Source organism: Anomaloglossus baeobatrachus, chromosome 2 (genome assembly GCF_048569485.1).
Source record: "Anomaloglossus baeobatrachus isolate aAnoBae1 chromosome 2, aAnoBae1.hap1, whole genome shotgun sequence".
Taxonomy (NCBI): domain Eukaryota; kingdom Metazoa; phylum Chordata; class Amphibia; order Anura; family Aromobatidae; genus Anomaloglossus; species Anomaloglossus baeobatrachus.
The window spans coordinates 128,069,264-128,089,179 of record NC_134354.1 but is presented as its reverse complement, the minus strand read 5'-3'; positions in this window follow the sequence as shown (position 1 = coordinate 128,089,179).

Below are 19,916 nucleotides of genomic sequence, written 5' to 3'. Positions count from 1 at the left end.
CTTTGGTCTGTCTGCCATGATAGTTTGCACATTTATTTCTGTAGGACCTTTTTTATTCTCAGTATGATATGTTACACATTTATTTCTGTAGGACTTTTTTTGTCCTCGGTATGATATGTTACACATTTATTTCTGTAGGACTTTTTTTGTCCTCGGTATGATGCATACTCTTGGGAACCCAAGTTCAAGATGGATAAACATTTGGAGGGATCAAGGGGTGATCTGTGGACATAACATTGTGAATAAAAACTGTGTTAATAAAATTACATTATCAATTGTGTTTTTTCGTTCCTGATCTCTGTAGATGCCTTTAAAATGTAGTTTAATTCCTCCTGTGATACCATATGATCATTTACAAGCCCAAAGACTTTAAAGTGAACCTGTTAGGTGCAATATGCACCCAGAACCACGAGTAGTTCTGGGTGCATATTTCTTATTCCTGCCTAACCGTCCCTGTATCTAGTAGCATACATAAAGAGATCCCATATGTTATGCTAATGAGGCCAGCGACTAGTCGCAAGGGCATTAGTTCCCTTGGCTAGTTGGCCCCCTTAGCATGTAAGCACGCCCCTGTGGGCGTGCTAACTGCCTAATGAATGCACAGCATCAGAGAATGGTTACGCTCACCTCTGCTGCCATAACGTCCGACGCTGGACTTCAGCTCAGTGCGCATGATCCCAGACTTTCGGTCGTGCGCACTACATGAGTTTGAAGCCGGGATGTGTGCTGCTAAAAACGCTGCAGAAACGCGGAAAAAAACGCAACGTGCGAACATAGCCTTACTTTTAGCCTGATCAGCTGCTTCAATACAATAGGTGATGAAGCGCTGCCTTTGAACAATTCTGCCGGCTGCCGCCATCAAAAACTCCCGTCGAAAAGGAAATTTCGGAAAAGCCAGCCCTGCACCCTAAGATGGTCAAACCTACTAACCACGCCTACTAAGTCAGTCACACTCATTAATTCCTCAGGTCCTCGATACTGCAAGTGTGTCATCTTTTTTACAGAAATTTAACCCAGTAACAGACAATGAGCAGGGTCAGAAATAGTTAGGTATTGGTACTAGCTCACCCTGAGAAGGGTCAAGTGAAAGGGAAAATGATGGACTCATTGTAGACTGTGCAGTGAAGACCTAGTGAGAGAAAGTGAAGTCAGTCGCTAGTGAAGGTTGCATACAGTGAGTTGCTTTTGGCAACAAAGGATTAGGAGAGGAGACAGAAGGCGAGACAGCATAAGGGTGTGTACCTGTACCCCCCCCCCCCCCGTAGACATCAATGGTGTTACTATAATAGAGCGACAAACTTACTATGTAGTATTGTATAAGGTGTAATGTAGTGTGAGATATAGCAATATTATTGTGAGGTATAGTATATCAGAGGGTTGAGCTTATGTGAGCCACAGTACAAAAAATGAAAAAACAGAAGTTACTGGTTTCCCCTGGATATGGTTAGATTTCCCTGGGCTAGGTAGGGTTAAGCCAAACCAGGTGGAGAGGGGGCATAGATTGTCAGGTTATATAGCAGACCTGGGCAAGGGGCGGCCCGCAAGCCACATCCGGCCCACCTACTCTCTGTGACCGGCCCGCCCGTCTTCAGCCGCTGCAGTGGAGCCGGGCTGCAGCGTGCCGGGCAGAGAGAGATCCTGCAGCTCCGCACAGTCAGTGCAGGCAGCGGAACGCAGGAGTCTCTACTCTGTTCCGTGCCGGCACTTTGTCAGTGACACACGCGCGCGCTCTGATGTTATCAGTACTGCGCTGCATGTGTCATTTCAAAAGTTCCCGCCCAGCCGGCAGGAGAAGGAGCAGCACAGCGGGGGCCTTCACGGAGAGAAGCAGCGGCGGGGGCCTTTCGCAGAACAGCATCAGCGCAGCCAGGGCCCATATAAGAGAAGGAGCAGCTCAGCGGGGGTCCATACAACAGAAGGAGCAGCTCAGCGGGGGGCCTGTACGGAGGTCCCTGAGGACGGGGACAAAAACAAGGTAGAGGTAAGTAGTGACTAATAAGCTGAGGAGGGGACAATGGGGGAGGGGGGGACTGATGACTAATACTGGGGGTGTAGTGGTGTAGTTTTACAGGTGTAGTATATGGTGTTGTGTATATAGTGGTGTAGTACATGGGGTCAGGGGCGTAACAACCGCGCTCGCAGAGGTCGCCACTGCGACCGGGCCAGCAGGGTTATAGGGGCCCGGCAGCCGCTCTGTAGAGCCGGCTGCCGGGCCCCTATGTGTAGTGCCGCTGTGTAGTGCCCGACAATGCGACCGTCAGGGGGCCGGCCTGTGAGTCAGGGGAGCTCAGTGTCAGCAGAGGGGCCCCTGACCTGGAGAGGCCACCAGCCATGTCTGAGCTACAGCAGAGCAGGAGTGCTCCTGCACAGCAGATGGAATAATCCATCCTGCAGGACCTGCGATGACATCACGCCCATGTGTCTGTGTGGGAGGAGACACAGGATGCTGGGCAGAAAGCAAGAGATACTGAATCCTGAAAGAGATTTGGACACATGATGACCGGTAATAAGAAAAGAGGGGACATGAGGGAGGGTGCTGCAGGGTGAAGGGCATATGAGGGAAGATGGAATTGCAGGGTGAGTGGCATATGAGGGCTGCAGACTGACAGAAGGATGTGAAGGGGTGCAGAGTGTTTGAGAGGGGTAAGTTGGGGTACAGGCAGGGTGAGCTATGTGGGCAGGGTGTGTGACATATCGGGGTGTAGTGTGTGTGATCTGGGGGGTGCAGGCTGTATGGGGAGCAGGATGTGTGAGATGTGGGGGTGCAGGTTGTATGGGGAGCAGCCAGCAGGGTGTGTGACACATGGGGGTGTAGTGTGTGTGATATGGGGGTGCAGGATATATGGGGAGCAGAGTGTGTGACATATGGGGGTGTAGTGTGTGTGATATGGGGGTGCAGGCTGTATGGGGAGCAGGGTGTGTGACATATGGGGGTGTAGTGTGTTTGATATGGGGGTGCAGGCTGTATGGGGAGCAGGGTGTGTGACATATGGGGGTGTAGTGTGTTTGATATGGGGGTGCAGGCTGTATGGGGAGCAGGGTGTGTGACATATGAGGGTGTAGTATATTACAGGTGTGCTATATGGAGGTGTAGTATATTACAGGTGTACTATATGGAGGTGTATATTACAGGTGTGCTATATGGAGGTGTAGTATATTACAGGTGTAGTATATAGGGATGTAGTGATGTAGTATATTACAGGTGTACTATATGGAAGGGTAGTATATTACAGGTGTGCTATATGGCGGTGTAGTATTTTACAGGTGTACTTTATGGGGGTGTACTATATTACAGGTGTAGTATATGGGGTGTAGTGGTGTAGTTTATTACAGGTGTAGTATATAGGGGTGTAGTGATGTAGTTTATTACAGGTATAGTATATAGGGGTGTAGTGATGTAGTTTATTACAGGTGTAGTATATGGAGGGGGTGTAGTAATGTAGTATATTGGGTAGAACTGAGTTAATTATCTTAGTCCGGCCCTCTAAACCAATCCCAATTTCTCATGCGGCCCCATGGGAAAATTAATTGCCCACCCCTGTTATATAGGGAGATGGGATTCCTGTTTCAGTGTGTAGTCTGTGAGAGACAAGGCAAAGCTGAAGGAGGCAGAAGTACATGGGACAGGATGAGAATTCGGGGTCAACTCTGCAGAAGCAAGAGTTAAGGGCTTCCCTAAACAGCAAGCGTGTGGGCAATGTGGAGGCAATGTTGACCAACCAGGAACTAGGATATTGAGAGTGATAAGGCTGCCTAGCTGAGGGACACTGACATGAGGACACCAGTTCAATGAGCAACACTGAAAAGTAGCAACACAGTGTTACAGATGCAGTCAAAGCGTTATACCTGGACCCGTATGACTAATTACCAGTAGTGTGCAGCACCAACAAATATCCCCTCATTCTTTGGCGGCTTTTGTGATTGAGAATAAGGAAGTGCTTACTACCCATGCTGAAGAGCCAGGCTATGTTAGATTGAACAATGGAAGGACAATGCCTTGTAAAAACCTGTGTTTGAAGTTATTCTCAAGTAAAGTGAAAGAAGTTTTTAAACGCTGTTGTCAACTCTCTTTTAACAACCCTAAGCACAGTGGTACAACTCTATGTGCAAGTGCAGAGAAACAGTAGGCCTCTGGCCCAGAGGTACCTGTCCAAAGGGGAATGTTGCCAAATACACACCACCATTGTCTGTAGCATGTGGGGCGAGGAGAATGAGGCCCTCAACCATGACTGCTGCCCTGTGTACGTTCACATTTGGAATAGTCGGCAGGATGAGAGTTCCTCGCATGAAGACAGGGATAGTGTGATCCGTGGCCTGAAAGATAGAGCACCTGAAGTGCAGTGGCCTGGTGTTGGGGAGAGTGTGACCCATGCACGGAGGATGGAGCTCCTGGAGTGCAGTGGCCTAAGATCATTGAGAGTGTGACCAATGGTGCAGAAGATGGAGGGCCCGAGGTACGGCAGGCTAAGATGGCACCATGTATGGACTTGATGCTGGTAAGCAGTGACACAGAGAAGATAGTGTCTGAAACTGTGCGACCTAAAATGGCCAACTGTAGCATGGATCCCAAGATGGTGGCAACATGTGGTCAGAGGTGCGGGAGTCCAGCCCATCGTGGGTGTGAACGACTTCTAAGAGTACAAAAAGTTGATCAGCCCATGGGAGTATCATCCTTGAAGTTGAGAAACGCTCAAGCCAAGGTCCAGCCTAAGATGGGAGGAATACACCAAAGAAAAGTTCAATGGAAAATAAAAGTTCGGCCCGGGATGGGAGCCACCTGCCAGAGGATGGCGTGGAATGTGAGGAAGCGTGGCCTGGTGAGTGAGAGTCAGCAAATGAGAGGGGCATTGTTGTGGGCACAGCAGTGAGACAGATGGGTGATAGGGTAGGACTCTGGTGCAGGAACAGGCGCAGTCGGGCATGCAGGAAGTGCGTGTCCCCTAGCTGGCCATCGTTTTGCATGCAAATACCAACAGGTGTGGGGCTTCCCACACCCACAGACCGACATTGTGTGAAGATGATAAATTTTCTCCAGTTGATGACTCCAGGAGCCGTAGGTGGTACCATCAGCAGAGCCACCAGGTGTGGAGCAATCAGCTCCAGGTTACATTACCACAGTCTTGCACTTTTCACTGGGCCTGGTCTACAGCGAGTGTTGGATCCGGATGGCAGCAAAGGCAAGAACGGCAAAAGGCAACGGGGAAAAGCCAATTCCTATGCCGATGGGAATCCCAAGAGTAGAGGGTACTGTGTTTGCCATACCCATGGTGTTGCCTGTCCTGGAACCAGTCGACATAGAGGTCGAGGAAGAGGTGGATGCACCAGAGGCCGATGGGGAAGGCCAGCCAGCGCCCATACCTGGTCTTAGAATCACATCACCTGAGAAGCTGGGGTCAGTCGGAAGGTGGCATTAGACGTGGTAGAGTGCATGCAGTTCAACGACCAGTGAACCGAGGGTTGGGTCATTGACTTCAACCAAAAGAAGGGGTACAGGTTCATCGTTGAGGAACAGACTGGTCAGGTCTATGTGAATATTTTAATGTTGAAGAGGGTCACTCTCCCGTACTGCCACCAAACCTTCTATGTAGGGGAGAGAGTCTCGTTTATGAAGTTGAAGTGCTGTAAAGAGTGGTACGCAGTTGTTGAGAAAGTGAGCATCTGGGATCAGGGAGGGGAGGAGGAGCAGCAGGACCAGCAACGCAAAGCAAGAGAGGCTGCCTGTCCAGGAGGAGTGATGGCCTGAGAGGCCAGAAACGGCTTAACAGAGGAGAGGGGCACCCAGACCTCCAGTTCTGCTGCAGAGGGACCCTCTAGACCAGGGGTCTCAAACACGCGGCCCGCGGGCCGCATGCGGCCCCTCAGGCTAGTTCGTGCGGCCCGCAGGCCCGTGCCCCTGGTCACTATCGCGGCAGGTGCAGGGGCCGCAGCCACTGTCTGCACTTTATGTCAGATGAATGTGTTGCTGGCTCTTCGGTCTCGCGCCGGCAATACAATCATCTGACATAAATCACTGACAGTGACACTGCAGCTGCCACGATAGTGACCAGGGGCACGGGCCTGGGGGCCGCACGAAGCAGAGATGAGGCAGCCGAGGGAGCGCGGGACAGATGAGAAGAATGGTGTGTGTGTGTGTATATATATGTGTGTATGTGTGTGTGTGTGTATGTGTGTGTGTGTGTGTATGTGTGTGTATGTGTGTGTGTATGTGTGTGTATATATGTGTGTATATGTGTGTGGGTGTGTGTGTATGTGTGTGTATGTGTGTATATATAAGTGTGTGTGTGTGTGTGTGTGTGTGTTGGACATTAACCCCTTGGCGACCTATGATGTACTGGGTACGTTATGGCTCCCTGGTACTTAAGGACCCATGACATACCCAGTACGTCATGGTGAAATCGCGGCCCCGGTGGCTGCGATCGCTGCAAATACCTTAGATTCGGGGAGGAGGGGACCTCAGGAGGGGTGGTGTCTCCTCCCCAGACCTACGGAGGCTGTGATTGGCTGACGAACGCCGCTCAGCCAATCACAGCCACTAATGTTTCAGCCATTGAAAATCGTTGAAACATTTAAATCCAGCCAAGATCAGTGCAGCTGTAGCCCTGATCATTGCCTGGAGCTGGGTGACCTGTGTTTCACCCGCCCCCAGCTCTGATTGGAGAGACCAGCCTTGTGACCAATCTCTCCAATCACTGTGGATCTGGGGCAGGAGACCACTCCCCCTCAGCTTCACTCCAGCGTCTGTGGAAGGTGAGGGGAGCTGCTGACCCATTACTACAGGATGGGGACAAAGTGCGCACATTACTATGAGATGGGGATAAGGCTGGGGACATTACTATAGGATGGGGACATTACAAGGATGGACACAATACTATTGGATGGGGACATTATTACTATAGTATGGGGACATTACTATAGGATGGGGACAAGGTGGGCACAGTACTATAGGATGGGCACAGTACTATAGGATGGGGACATTACTACAAGGGGACAAGGATGGGAAACATTACTATAGAATAGGGATAATGCTGGGGACATTACTATAGGGTGGGGACAAGGTTGGCACATTACTAAAGGATGGGCACATTACTATAGAATGGAGACAGTACTATAGGATGGGGACATTGCTACAAGGGGACAAGGATGGGGAACATTACTATAACATGGGGACAAGGAGGGACACATTACTATAGATTGGGGACATTACTATAGGATGGGGACAAGGATGAACACATTACTATAACATGGGGACAAGGATGAACACATTACTACAAAATGGGGACAAGGATGGGGAACATTACTTTAGGATGGGACAAGGATGAGCACTTTACTGTGGGATGGGGACTAGGATGGGGTACAATACTACAAGGGGACACGGATGGGCACATTACTGTGGGATGGGGCACAATACTACAAGGGGACAAGGATGGGCACGTTACAACAATATGGGGAACATTACTAAAAGATGTTGGTCAAAATTTCTATATAGTGCTAATTGTAAGAGTTACAAGAAAGGAATAAAATGTAAAAAAAAAAAAAAAAAAAAATTTATATTTAAACAAAGAATGTGCACGTTTGCTATAATGAACAAGGGAAAATGTTCAAAACCAGTGATCCAAAGGTGTGTAAGAATAAATATATATATATATATATATATATATATATATATATATATATATATATATATGGTACCAATAAAAATGTCACTTTGTCCTGCAAAGAATGCGGCCCCCCCAAATTATTTTTTTTCCCTCTGTGCGGCCCATACACCCAGCTGAGTTTGAGACCCCTGCTCTAGACAAACAACCCTCTAGACAAACAATACCCTGGCCAGATCATCCAGCACCTCCATCATTGTGTCGGGTAACCACGTGGCATAGGTTTACCTAGGGAGACCCTCCTGGACTCTGAAGAGGAGGTGGACCTCATGAAGAATGTGAATGCACCCTGGAGGCATTGTCCCCTGTCTCCTCGATCATATGAAGTGTGGAGGAGGTGGGTGGAGAAAAAGAAGAAGGCCACCTAAGGCAAGATGGGTGATTGTTTCTGCAACCTTGCTGGCCATGGGCCATATAAAGGGGATGGTTCTGTGGTTCCCCTCATGTTAAGAAAAGGTTGTGTGAGTCCCTGAAAGAGGACTGTTTGTTGAAGGCTGCCGTGCCTTTGTTAGGGCAGAAGAAGAAAGCCCTGTTGGCTGGAAGAGGCCTGTGTGAGAACCATTTGTCTGATATAAAGAGGGATGAGTTTGATTCCTCTTATGGCCAAGTAGGCCTGGACTATATTTTTCATTTTACCCCCTAATTTTTTGCGCTTGTGTCACACCACCCTGCTGGATTAGAAGGACTTTGAGTCTTGACGGCTAATCTTTCTTGTGTTGGGACTGGTTCTTGAGATGTAAACATGACTGAAGGAGGATACCCTCTCAGTCAAGGACTTTGACTGAAAGACCTCATGAACTTTGCCCCATGGACTGTTACTAAAACCCCCATGGACTCTGGCCCTTGCTTAAAGTCATGGACTTTGCCTAATCAGCAATGCACATTGCCCCTTAATGGACTGTGCCATAGTCCTATGGACTGTTGAGGGGGAGGGGGGACAGACGACCCGATGTTCCTGCTAAGTCAGGAATCTTGCAGACTGTGCCCTCGATGCGGAGGGCCACCCCTTTGCTAGGATGAACGGTGTCATACAAGTCCCTGGACAATGAGGGCCACTGCTGTGTTGGGGTCCCCAAAGTGTATATAGTACATGAAGTAATAAGCTCATCAGGTGCTCTCACTCTCTGGGCCGATCGTCCGCTTCCGCTCTAGTTACCGATCTAGTCAGCGAATCAGTAAGCCCTGAAAGGACTGCAGTAGTGATGGAAAACTGGTGCTGGGCCCAACATTTTAATGTACTTTACACATTTTGGGGTTAACTTTATTAAAATTACATATCCACGCTACCCCATATCTAACAATGTTTAAAAAATACATAATAAATATGGCGCAAAGCATTTAGCTTGGCAATTCTCCTGCATAGAGTCTAGTATTGTATTATATTTTCGGTTAAAGAAATTTCTTACCTTTAGCATAAAGTTTAGGCACATTTCAATGTCTATCCATGATGTGCAATATTTTAAAAGCTGACAGATTTTATTAGTGCTTAATTAATTGAATATTGTCATTGTGGAATATTTCATTTCCGTGTAAGCGTCTACTACACTTCAGTACAACTTCAAATGTTGGCTTCGTAATCCTGACTTTTTCAGGACCTCCAGACTTGTTTTAGAATATTTGTTGTAACTTTTTTAAATCCCTACCTAAGTATAATTCAGCATACATGACAAATAGAATTATGTTGTTGCCTTGCTTTCTTTTGGGTACCATACCAGGGAGCGCCATAGAACACGACCGCTCTATGTTAGCTCCACGCAGCAACTGAAGTGAGTCACGTTGTCACCGGAGACTTCACTCAGGTAGTGCTTGCGTGTGTGCGGTGATGATGATGAGTGCAGTAGTGTCGAGGTGTGTGCGGTGATGATGATCAGTGCGGTAGTGCCGGGGTGTGTGCGGTGATGATCATGATGAACGCGGTAGTGTTGGGGTGTGTGCGGTGATGATGATGAGTGCGGTAGTGTCGGGATGTGTGCGTTGATGATGATGAGTGCGGTAGTGTCGGGGTGTGTGCGGTAAGGATGATGAGTGCGGTAGTGCCGGGGTGTGTGCAGGGATGATGATGGGGGCAGTAGTGCCTGCGTGTCTTTCTCTCTCTCCTCTCTTCTCTCTCTTCTCTCCTCTCTTCTCTCTCTCCTCTCCCCCTCTCCTCTCTCTCTCCTCTATTCTCTCTCCCCTCTCTTCTCTCTCTCTTCTCTCCTCTCTCTCTCCCCTCTCCTCTCTCTCTCTTCTCAATCCTCTCTCCTCTCTCTCCTCTCTCTCCTCTGTCTCTCTTCTCTCTCCTCTCAAATTCAAATATGCTTTATTGGCAGGACCAAAATACAATTAGTGTTGCCAAAGCAAGAGAAATACAGTAAGTGTAGTGGGAGGGGATCAGTGTTATGGGGAGTTGGGGGCTCTCTCTCTTCTCTCTCCTCTCTCTCTCTCCTCTCTTCTCTCTCCTCTCTATCTCTTCTCTCTCTTTCCTCTCTCTCCTCTCTCTCTCCTCTCTCTCTCTCTCTCTCTCTTCTCTCTCCTCTCTATCTCTCTTCTCTCTCTCTTCTCTCTTTCCTCTCTCTTCTCTCTCTCCCTCTCTCCCTTTATCCTCTCTCTCTCTCCTCTCTCTGTCCTCTCTCTCCTCTCTCTCTCTTTTCTCTCCACTCTCCTCTCTCTTCTCTCACCTCTCTCTCCTCTCTCCTCTCTCTCTCTCTCTCTCTTCTCTCCTCTCTCTCCTCTCTCTCTTCTCTCTTTCCTCTCTCTCTTTCCTCTCTCTCTTTCCTCTCTATCTCTTCTCTCTTTCTCAGACCTGGCGATGATCAGCTGATGTGGTCACCTGACGGAATCAGCTGACACTATAAGTCGAGCGGTGAGGCCGTTTTTTTTACCACCCGGCCGGCTAAACTACCAGCTGGTGCCATCAGACAGGAGTCTGCACAGAAGTGTGTATGGTTTTTTTTGTTCTTTTTTTTCCACTGATGCATCAGCTGATTGTATAAAAGCCGTTTATACAATCAGCTGATGTGTCATGTGATTCAGGCCCTTGAACCTGACAAATCATCTGATCACTTTGCCTTCCAGCAGACCAATCAGATGATATTGGATCCGGATTGGACGGCGCGGGACCCTTGACCCAGGATCACTGTGGAGGGGGGTTCTTTATTTCAATAAAGATGCAGTCACTAATTGTGTTGTTTTATTTCTAATAAAAATATTTTTCTGTGTGTTGTTTTTTTTTTTTTATCTGTACTAGAAATTCATGGTGGCCATGTCTAATATTGGTGTGATACCATGAATTTCGGGCTTAGGGCCAGTTGATAATATACAGCTAGCCCTAACCCCATTATTACTCAGCAAGCCACCTGTCACCAGGTCAGCTGGAAGAGTTTGATACAGCGCCAGAAGATGGCGCTTCCATGAAAGTGCCATTTTCTGGGGCGGCTGCGGACTGCAATTCGCAGCGGGAGTGCCCAGAAAGCTTGGGCACCCTGCGCTGCGGATTCCAATCCCCAGCTGCCTAGTTGTACCTGGCTGGACACAAAAATGGGGCGAAGCCCATGTCGTTTTTTCTTTGTTTTTTTTTTTATTATTTCAAGAAATTCGTGAAATAATTAAAAAAAAAAAAGGGCTTCCCTATATTTTTGGTTCCAAGCCAGGTACAAGTAGGCAGCTGGGGGTTGGGGGCAGCCCGTAGCTGCCTGCTCTACCTAGCTAGAATACAAAAATATGGCGAAGCCCACATCATTTTGAGGGGGAGGGGCAAAAAACCCTGCATAGAGTCCTGGATGGAGTATGCTGAGCCTTGTAGTTCTGCAGCTGCTGTCTGCTGTCTGTCTGTATGGAGGAGAGCAGACAACAGCTGCAGAACTGCAAGACTCAGCATCCTCCATCCAGGACTGTATGCAAGAGGAAGAGGCAGGGGGAGCAGAACTACAAGGCTCAGCATGCTCCATTCAGTAGTGTATGCAGGAGAGCAGACAGCAGCTGCAGAACTACAAGGCTCTGCATGCTGCATCCAGGACTGCATGCTGGAGGGAGAGACAAGGGGAGCAGAACTACAAGGCTCAGCATGCTCCATTCAGTAGTGTATGCAGGAGAGCAGACAGCAGCTGCAGAACTACAAGGCACAGCATAAACCATCCAGGACTTTATGCAGGAGTTTTTTGCCTCCCCCAAAAATGACGTGGGCTTCGCCATATTTTTGTATGCTAGCCAGGTACAGCAGGCAGGTATGGCTGCCCCCAACTCCCAGCTGCCTATTTGTACCCGGCTGGGAACTAAAAATATAGGAAAGCCCTTTTTTTAATTATTTTATGAATTTCATGAAATAATTTAAAAAAAAAGAAAACGACATGGGCTTCGCCCCATTTTTGTGTCCAGCCAGGTACAACTAGGCAGCTGGGGAATGGAATCTTCAGCACAGGTTGGCCCGAGCTTTCTGGGCCCCTCCGCTGCAAATTGCAGTCCGCAGCCTCCCCAGAAAATGGCGCTTTCATAGAAGCGCCATCTTCTGGCGCTGTATCCAACTCTTTCAGTGGCCCTGATGCCAGGTGGCTCGCTGGGTAATAAGGGGTTAATACTAGCTAGTATTAAGCCAGAGATTCTTAATGTCAGGCAAGTTTGACCCGGCCATTAAGAATCTCCAATACAGGGTTAAAAAAAAGACACCACACAGAGAAAAAATACTTTAATATAAATAAATACACAGACACACTTAGAGACTCCATGTTTATTACTCCCTCTCACCCCTCCACGATCCTTGTCTTCTGTCTTCTTTCTCCTTCAACCCATGCAGCTCTGCTACATCTGACATCACTGCATGGGAGAAAGATGCTGCTGCTCCCCGTGCAGTCTAATCACTCAGTGAGTGAGCAGAGGCTGAGGGTTGGTAAGCGGTGACGTCACCGCTGCCACCGTTGCAATAGTAACCTGACAGGCGGGTTATTATAGCAATGGTGATTTCCGATCACCTGATTCCCGGCGCCGCTATTCACCGACTGTGGCATCCAGTTCCTGCATGTGGGCTGACTCTGTAAAGAGCGTCTAACAAATAAGGAATAACGTTTGGAACTCCATTCTATGTCTGAACTGGGTGCAAAAACCTAAAAATACATCACTATATGGAGATAAGGTATGCACACCAGTGACTATGCAAGGGGAATACATGTAATAGCAGAAACTGCTGTGTGAATACTGACATGAAAAATTCAATAGCTATATGTAAGAATGAAATGGGAAAAATGGAACCTGCATTACTAACAAACGTTATTCCTTATTTGTTAGTAGTTTTTCGTTTGTGAACCCACCCCACTCACACCTATTGCCAATCCACATGATACGTATATATAGCCTGGGTCTCAGCTTCCCATACACGGTAAGTTTTTTAACTGCATGAGAGGACACACACAAGCTAGGGACCCCAACGTAGAGAAATACTTTGGCGTAGTGTTGGGGCTCTATTGCATTGATCAATTCAGTAGCTAAATTTCTCTTTATTCATATATTCATAGCAGTAATGCAGGTTCCATTTTTCCCATTTCATTCTTACATATAGCTATTGAATTTTTCATGTCAGTATTCACACAGCAGTTTCTGCTATTTCATGTATTCCCCTTGCATAGTCACTGGTGTGCATACCTTATCTCCATATAGTGATGTATTTTTAGGTTTTTGCACCCAGTTCAGACATAGAATGGAGTTCCAAACGTTATTCCTTATTTGTTAGTAGTTTTTCGTTTGTGAACCCACCCCACTCACACCTATTGCCAATCCACATGATACGTATATATAGCCTGGGTCTTAACTTTCCATACACGGTAAGTTTTTTAACTGCATGAGAGGACACACACAAGCTAGGGACCCCAACGTAGACAAATACTTTGGCGTAGTGTTGGGGCTCTATTGCATTGATCAATTCAGTAGCTAAATTTCTCTTTATTCATATATTCATGGCAGTAATGCAGGTTCCATTTTTCCCATTTCATTCTTACATATAGCTATTGAATTTTTCATGTCAGTATTCACACAGCAGTTTCTGCTATTTCATGTATTCCCCTTGCATAGTCACTGGTGTGCATACCTTATCTCCATATAGTGATGTATTTTTAGGTTTTTGCACCCAGTTCAGACATAGAATGGAGTTCCAAACATTATTCCTCATTTGTTAGTAGTTTTTCGTTTGTGAACCCTTGTATTCCCCTTGCATAGTCACTGGTGTGCATACCTTATCAGTAAAGAGCGCCGACATGCAGGGATGGGGAGCCAAGCATGTGCCCGAGTATCTCGCCGGTACACGGAGATGCTCAAATGAGTACCGCGTACCGGAGAGATGCACTGACAGGACCTAGCATGACGTCATAGCCATGTGACCAGTCTGTAGCCAATGAGATAATACACACATGATTGGTCACATGCTATGACATCACGGAAAGGTCCTATCATCAGTGCTGGTTACCGGGAGGGCACAGCGATGATCGGAAGGAGAAGCGGCGGGAGAGAGAGTCTGCAGTATGCGTCGCGGGGACCTGTAAGTATAATGGCAATGTTTATTAAGTGTATGTGTATATGTATAGTGTTTGTATGTGTTTGTGTTTGTCTGCCATTATTTTCAATGGGGTTCGAAGGTGTTCGTCGAACGTTCGACGAACATACCCACCGTTAGACGAACCGAACTCGAACACTAGGGGGGGTGGCTCATCACTACTCATAAGATTGTATCAATATCCACAATGAAACATGTACTGTATCAACATGGGCTGAAAGGCCACTCTGCCAGGAAGAAAATATTACTGTAAAAGAAACAAAATAACAGATTAATGTTTGCAAAGGCACACAGGAACAAAGACCTTAATATATGGAGACATGTCCTGTGGTCTGACAAAACTAAAATTGAACTGTTTGGCCATAATCACCATCACCACGTTTGGAGGAAAAAGGGAATAACTTTGAAGCCTAAGAACACCATCCTAACTGTGAAACACGAGGGTGACCACATCATATTGTGGGGTTGTTGTGCTGCACTTTACAAAATAGATGGCATCATGAGGAAAGAATATGTGGAAAAACTGAAGCAACATTTCAAGACATCAGTCAGGAACTTAAAGCTTGGTCAAAAATGGGTCTTCCAAATGGAAAATGACCCAAAGTATACCGGTTACTGTGACGGGGGTGTTCAACAGAGCAAAGGATGGACGAGGCCGAGGGACGATCCAACAGGTTTATTCACAAGAACACTGGAACAGCACACGATAAGTCCACGTAAAACAGATTCGGGGGCCCTTCCCGACAATCCTCGGACCGGATAACAAAGTAATCGTCCTTACAGTAGTCCAAAGAGTTCCACACAATCCCACGGGCCACTGATCTCCAGTCTGTAACTGTCCATACACCGGCTATAGGAAGCAGCCTCTGCTATTCCCTCCCAGAGGATCAATCTTCTTTCTTCAAGTTTCACACAGACTGACTGAATCTCCAAGGTAAGCAGAGTTTACACTAGTTGGACTCTAGGCCCACCTCCCCCTACTCCCAGGGATGGAAGTGCCTCAAGAGGATACAACCTTGCATTTTAGGGGGTGATTACCTACAACAATAGAAATGTACACAGAAGTAGTTCAAATAAGACAATGAACCCAGCTTGAAATAGGAATCTGTACAGCAAGATACACCTCCCCCAAGGAAATACATGAATTACAACTAATACAACCAGGAAAATATACATATCATGACATAGTATCACAGCATATACAGTGAGAGGGTAAATTACATCTTCACAATCCCTCCCCCTCCCAACTTGTGTACGTACTAGGGACCTCTACAGGTCACTGGTTAAGTACACACAGGCAGAGCGTTACTTACATGTGGCTTCATGCAGCCACGAATTGGCATCGTAGCTCTCCCACATCATTGCCCAGGAGAACAGCTGCAGGCAGACCACCCATCACCCCAACTACACATCGCCTGACCCCGAAAACCAAAGTTCAGATACACAGTGGCTGTGGGAATAGTCCTCCATTGTCCACCAGCCAGTTCAATAACAATCCCAGGTCCTCTATGGATTGCCTCAGGCCGAACCACTCGGGGATCAGCCAGTATGAGGAAAGCACCCGAGTCACAAAATCCAACAAGTCTCTGTCCATCCAGCACAACCTCCTGCAAGTGCTTACCTCGATGAGCAGAAGTCGTCATAACTGCGGGTCGCACCCCGTAAACTCCTGGTGGTGCAACATGGGGGGCTGAGTCACTAGGCCAGTCCTCACATAACGGTGCCACATCTTCCTCCATGGCACTGGGCTGTAAATAATTAACAATCCGATTGGGTGCAGGATCAGTCCTCATTTGAACAGCTGGGCAGGAGACTTGCCGATGCCCTGGCTGTCCACATTGATAGCATCTGAGCTGGGTCTCCCTCCATCCAAGGCGTCCTCTTGGGTAAGGGGTAGGGGAACTTGGAGGCCGGCTCCCACCTGAAGGTGCTGTAGGGGTTTGAGGATGATTCCTCCATGGCCTGGCTGGGCATGAGGCCTGCAAATGCCCGGGATGCCTACAAACATAACACCTGCGCTCTGTTACTTCCTCTCCCCGGCGTATTCCAGAAAGTGCAGTAGAAGCAACTGGAGGCACATTAACACGGGTATCAACATGTGGTGGCTTAGAGGAACGGGGAACAATGGGGACAGAATAACTGGGGGCATCCGGTGTTGTGGAGCTGTTAGGCGTCTCTCCATCCTCCAACAGAACCCTCCACTGAGGCTTGATGGTGAGAGCCTCATCAGCGAGAGCAGCAGCTTCCTCCACTGTCGCTGGTTTTCTCTCACGCACCCATTCCCGGATCTCAGCGGGGCACTGGGCAAAGAATTGTTCTTTTAGGATGACCTGCAGGAAGGTCTCCCAAGATAAGGCCTCCTCTGCCTCCAGCCAGCGATTACATATTTGTTTGAGTCTATGAGCATATATCTTAAAAGACACTTCCCCATCACAGGCTAAAGCACGGAACTGAGTCCTGTAAGTGTCTGGGGTCACAGCATAATGTTCTAGAATAGTCTGTTTAATATCCGCATACTCACAGTTCCACCGAGGGTCCATGGCTCTATAGGCTTCAGCAGCTCCCCCCTCTAGGAGCCCAACCAGATGCCGGACACGCTCCCTGTCCGGGACTTCCATTAATCGACACTGATGCTCAAAGTCCTGGAAGAAGCCCTCAATGTCGCCTGCAGCCTCATTAAACGGCTTAAAGTCTTTGCGGGACACCCTGGGAAGTTCCCTCATGATGGGTGCTGGGGTTACAGTCTGTCTGGAACCTCTCGCGGCTTCCACAGCGAGTTCCTTATCCAGCAGTGCCATCTCCTCCATCCTGCGCTCCTTCTCTTTAGCTCCACGCATGGCCTCCCTCTTATCTTCTATGGTGGCCTCATCTCCAAGCAGTGCCATCTCCTCCTTGTACCACACAACCCATTGACTTTTTTGGGTATTCACCTCCGGCTGCCGTCTTTCTTCCGTTTGCTGTGAGGATCCTTCCTCCACGTCATTTTGCGAACAGACTCCTTCTAGCGCCTCAATCAGCTGCTCCTTGGAGAGTCCTTTGAAACGAACTCCTACTTCACGGGCCTTTGATTGCAGGCTCCCCAAAGTCCAGGTCTTGTACTCTGCAGTGCTGGTTCCTGATGTTGAGCCATTGTCCTCCATTCCTTCTGCTCTGATCCCAGCGCTGCCAACCAGTTTGTGACGGGGGTGTTCAACAGAGCAAAGGATGGACGAGGCCGAGGGACGATCCAACAGGTTTATTCACAAGAACACTGGAACAGCACACGATAAGTCCACGTAAAACAGATTCGGGGGCCCTTCCCGACAATCCTCGGACCGGATAACAAAGTAATCGTCCTTACAGTAGTCCAAAGAGTTCCACACAATCCCACGGGCCACTGATCTCCAGTCTGTAACTGTCCATACACCGGCTATAGGATGCAGCCTCTGCTATTCCCTCCCAGAGGATCAATCTTCTTTCTTCAAGTTTCACACAGACTGACTGAATCTCCAAGGTAAGCAGAGTTTACACTAGTTGGACTCTAGGCCTACCTCCCCCTACTCCCAGGGATGGAAGTGCCTCAAGAGGATACAACCTTGCATTTTAGGGGGTGATTACCTACAACAATAGAAATGTACACAGAAGTAGTTCAAATAAGACAATGAACCCAGCTTGAAATAGGAATCTGTACAGCAAGATACACCTCCCCCAAGGAAATACATGAATTACAACTAATACAACCAGGAAAATATACATATCATGACATAGTATCACAGCATATACAGTGAGAGGGTAAATTACATCTTCACAGTTACAAAGTGGCTTAAGGATAACACAGTCAATGTTTTGGAGTGGCCATCATAAAGTCCTGGTCTCAAGCCTATTGAAAATTTATGGGCAAAGCTGAAAAGGCCGGTGCAAGCACGGCAACCTAAAAACATGGCAATACGGCAACCTAAAAACCAGTTCTTTCAGGACGAATGGTCCCAAATTCCAACCAACTATTGTGAGAAACTTGGGGAAGGAGGTCCAAAACATTTGACGAAAGTCATACAGTTTAAGGGCAATAGTACCAAATACTAATTAAATGTATGTAAACGTTTGAATTTGCAGAAAGTAATAAAAAATGCCTTAAAACTTTCTCTCATTATTCTGACATTTGGTAAATATAATCTTAAACGGGAAACTTTATTCTGATTTTATGTCGGCTAGTGAGAAAAACATTCATATGTGTCTTTTTATATAGTGTATGTAAAATTCTGGTTTCAACTGTATATACTAGGAAGTGGCCTAGGATAAGGACAGGATGGGGACATATTGTATATATCAGGATGGAGGACATATATACCAGGATGAAGACATATATACCAGGATGAAGGACACATTTACCAGCATGGGGACTTGCACACCATGATGTGGATATATATTCTAGGATTAGGACATATATACCAGGATGGGCCCAGGATGGGAACATATATACCAGGATAGTGGCCTATACACAAGGATGGGTATATATATACCAGGATGGGGACATACACTACTCAAAAAAGTTAGGGATATTTGGCTTTCTGGTGAAATTTATGTAAAAGGTAAAATTCACATTACAGTGATATTTTATCATGAAAGTAGGGAATTTCAGTTGAATCATGCAATGGTGAATTCCTCTTCACAAACAATTTATTGAAAAAAGTCAACAACAGTGGGGGGGGGGTATAGCCCCCAAAAATGTCAATGTCTCAGTAACTTGTCATGTAGCCTTGAGCTTCAATTACAGCTTGACAACGATATCTCATCTTGTTCAGAAGTCAAGTTATTGACTGCAGAGGCATCACATACCACTCTTCTTCAAGGATGGTTCTTAAAGGACTTGTCTGACATAAACTCCAAAAAAAATTTAAGCTAATCTGTGCTGTATTGTCATATAAAACACCCCTACGGTATTTTTTTTGTTTTCTAATTTTAGTTCCTCTTGAATTATCCCTTTATTCTCTGCAGCTCTTTGTTTACCTGCAGCTCAACCAAACATGACATCTTCCTATGCCACACCTCACAGTCAGAGCTGGCACCGCCCAGCCTCAGTGTCGAGCCCCGCCCTCTGCACACCCACTGCATACTCTGTCAGCATTCTGCCCCAGCACCTGATAGATAAATGAATACTATGTGATGAAGACTATATATAGCCCCCAATGTGAGTCTATAGGATATATACACACATACACATAGACTCACACACATACACCCACCCACACACACTTAGAATTATATAATATACATAATCCCCCCTCATGGACTGTCTCCTCTGCCGCCCCCCTCCCCCCGCTCTGTATCTCACCCATGCACTGTCTTCTCTCCCCCTGCACTCTCTTCTCTGCCACACCCCCACTCTGTCTCTCACCCGTGCACTCTTTCACCCCCTGCACTCTCTTCTCCCCCCTCTCATCCATGCTTTATGTTCTCCTCCATGCTGTGATGAGTGCAGCCTGCTTACAGCTAGGTGATGCAGAGCACAGTGCTGTTGTTCGCTGGTGTCAGGTGACATCTCTGCTCTCTGCTCCTGGCTGTATTCAAAAGCCAGGAGCGCCAGAGGCTGCATTCATCACAGTGTGAGGAAAGAGACAGCTCACGGGGGAGGGGGGACACAGTTACCCGGGCACCATACATCACAATGAGCTGTGGCAAACAGCACTGACGGTGTCCTAGACAGAGAGGGCAACCCTATTTGTCCAGGAACCGGGCACATACATGGCACAGATAGCAGCGCACAAGGA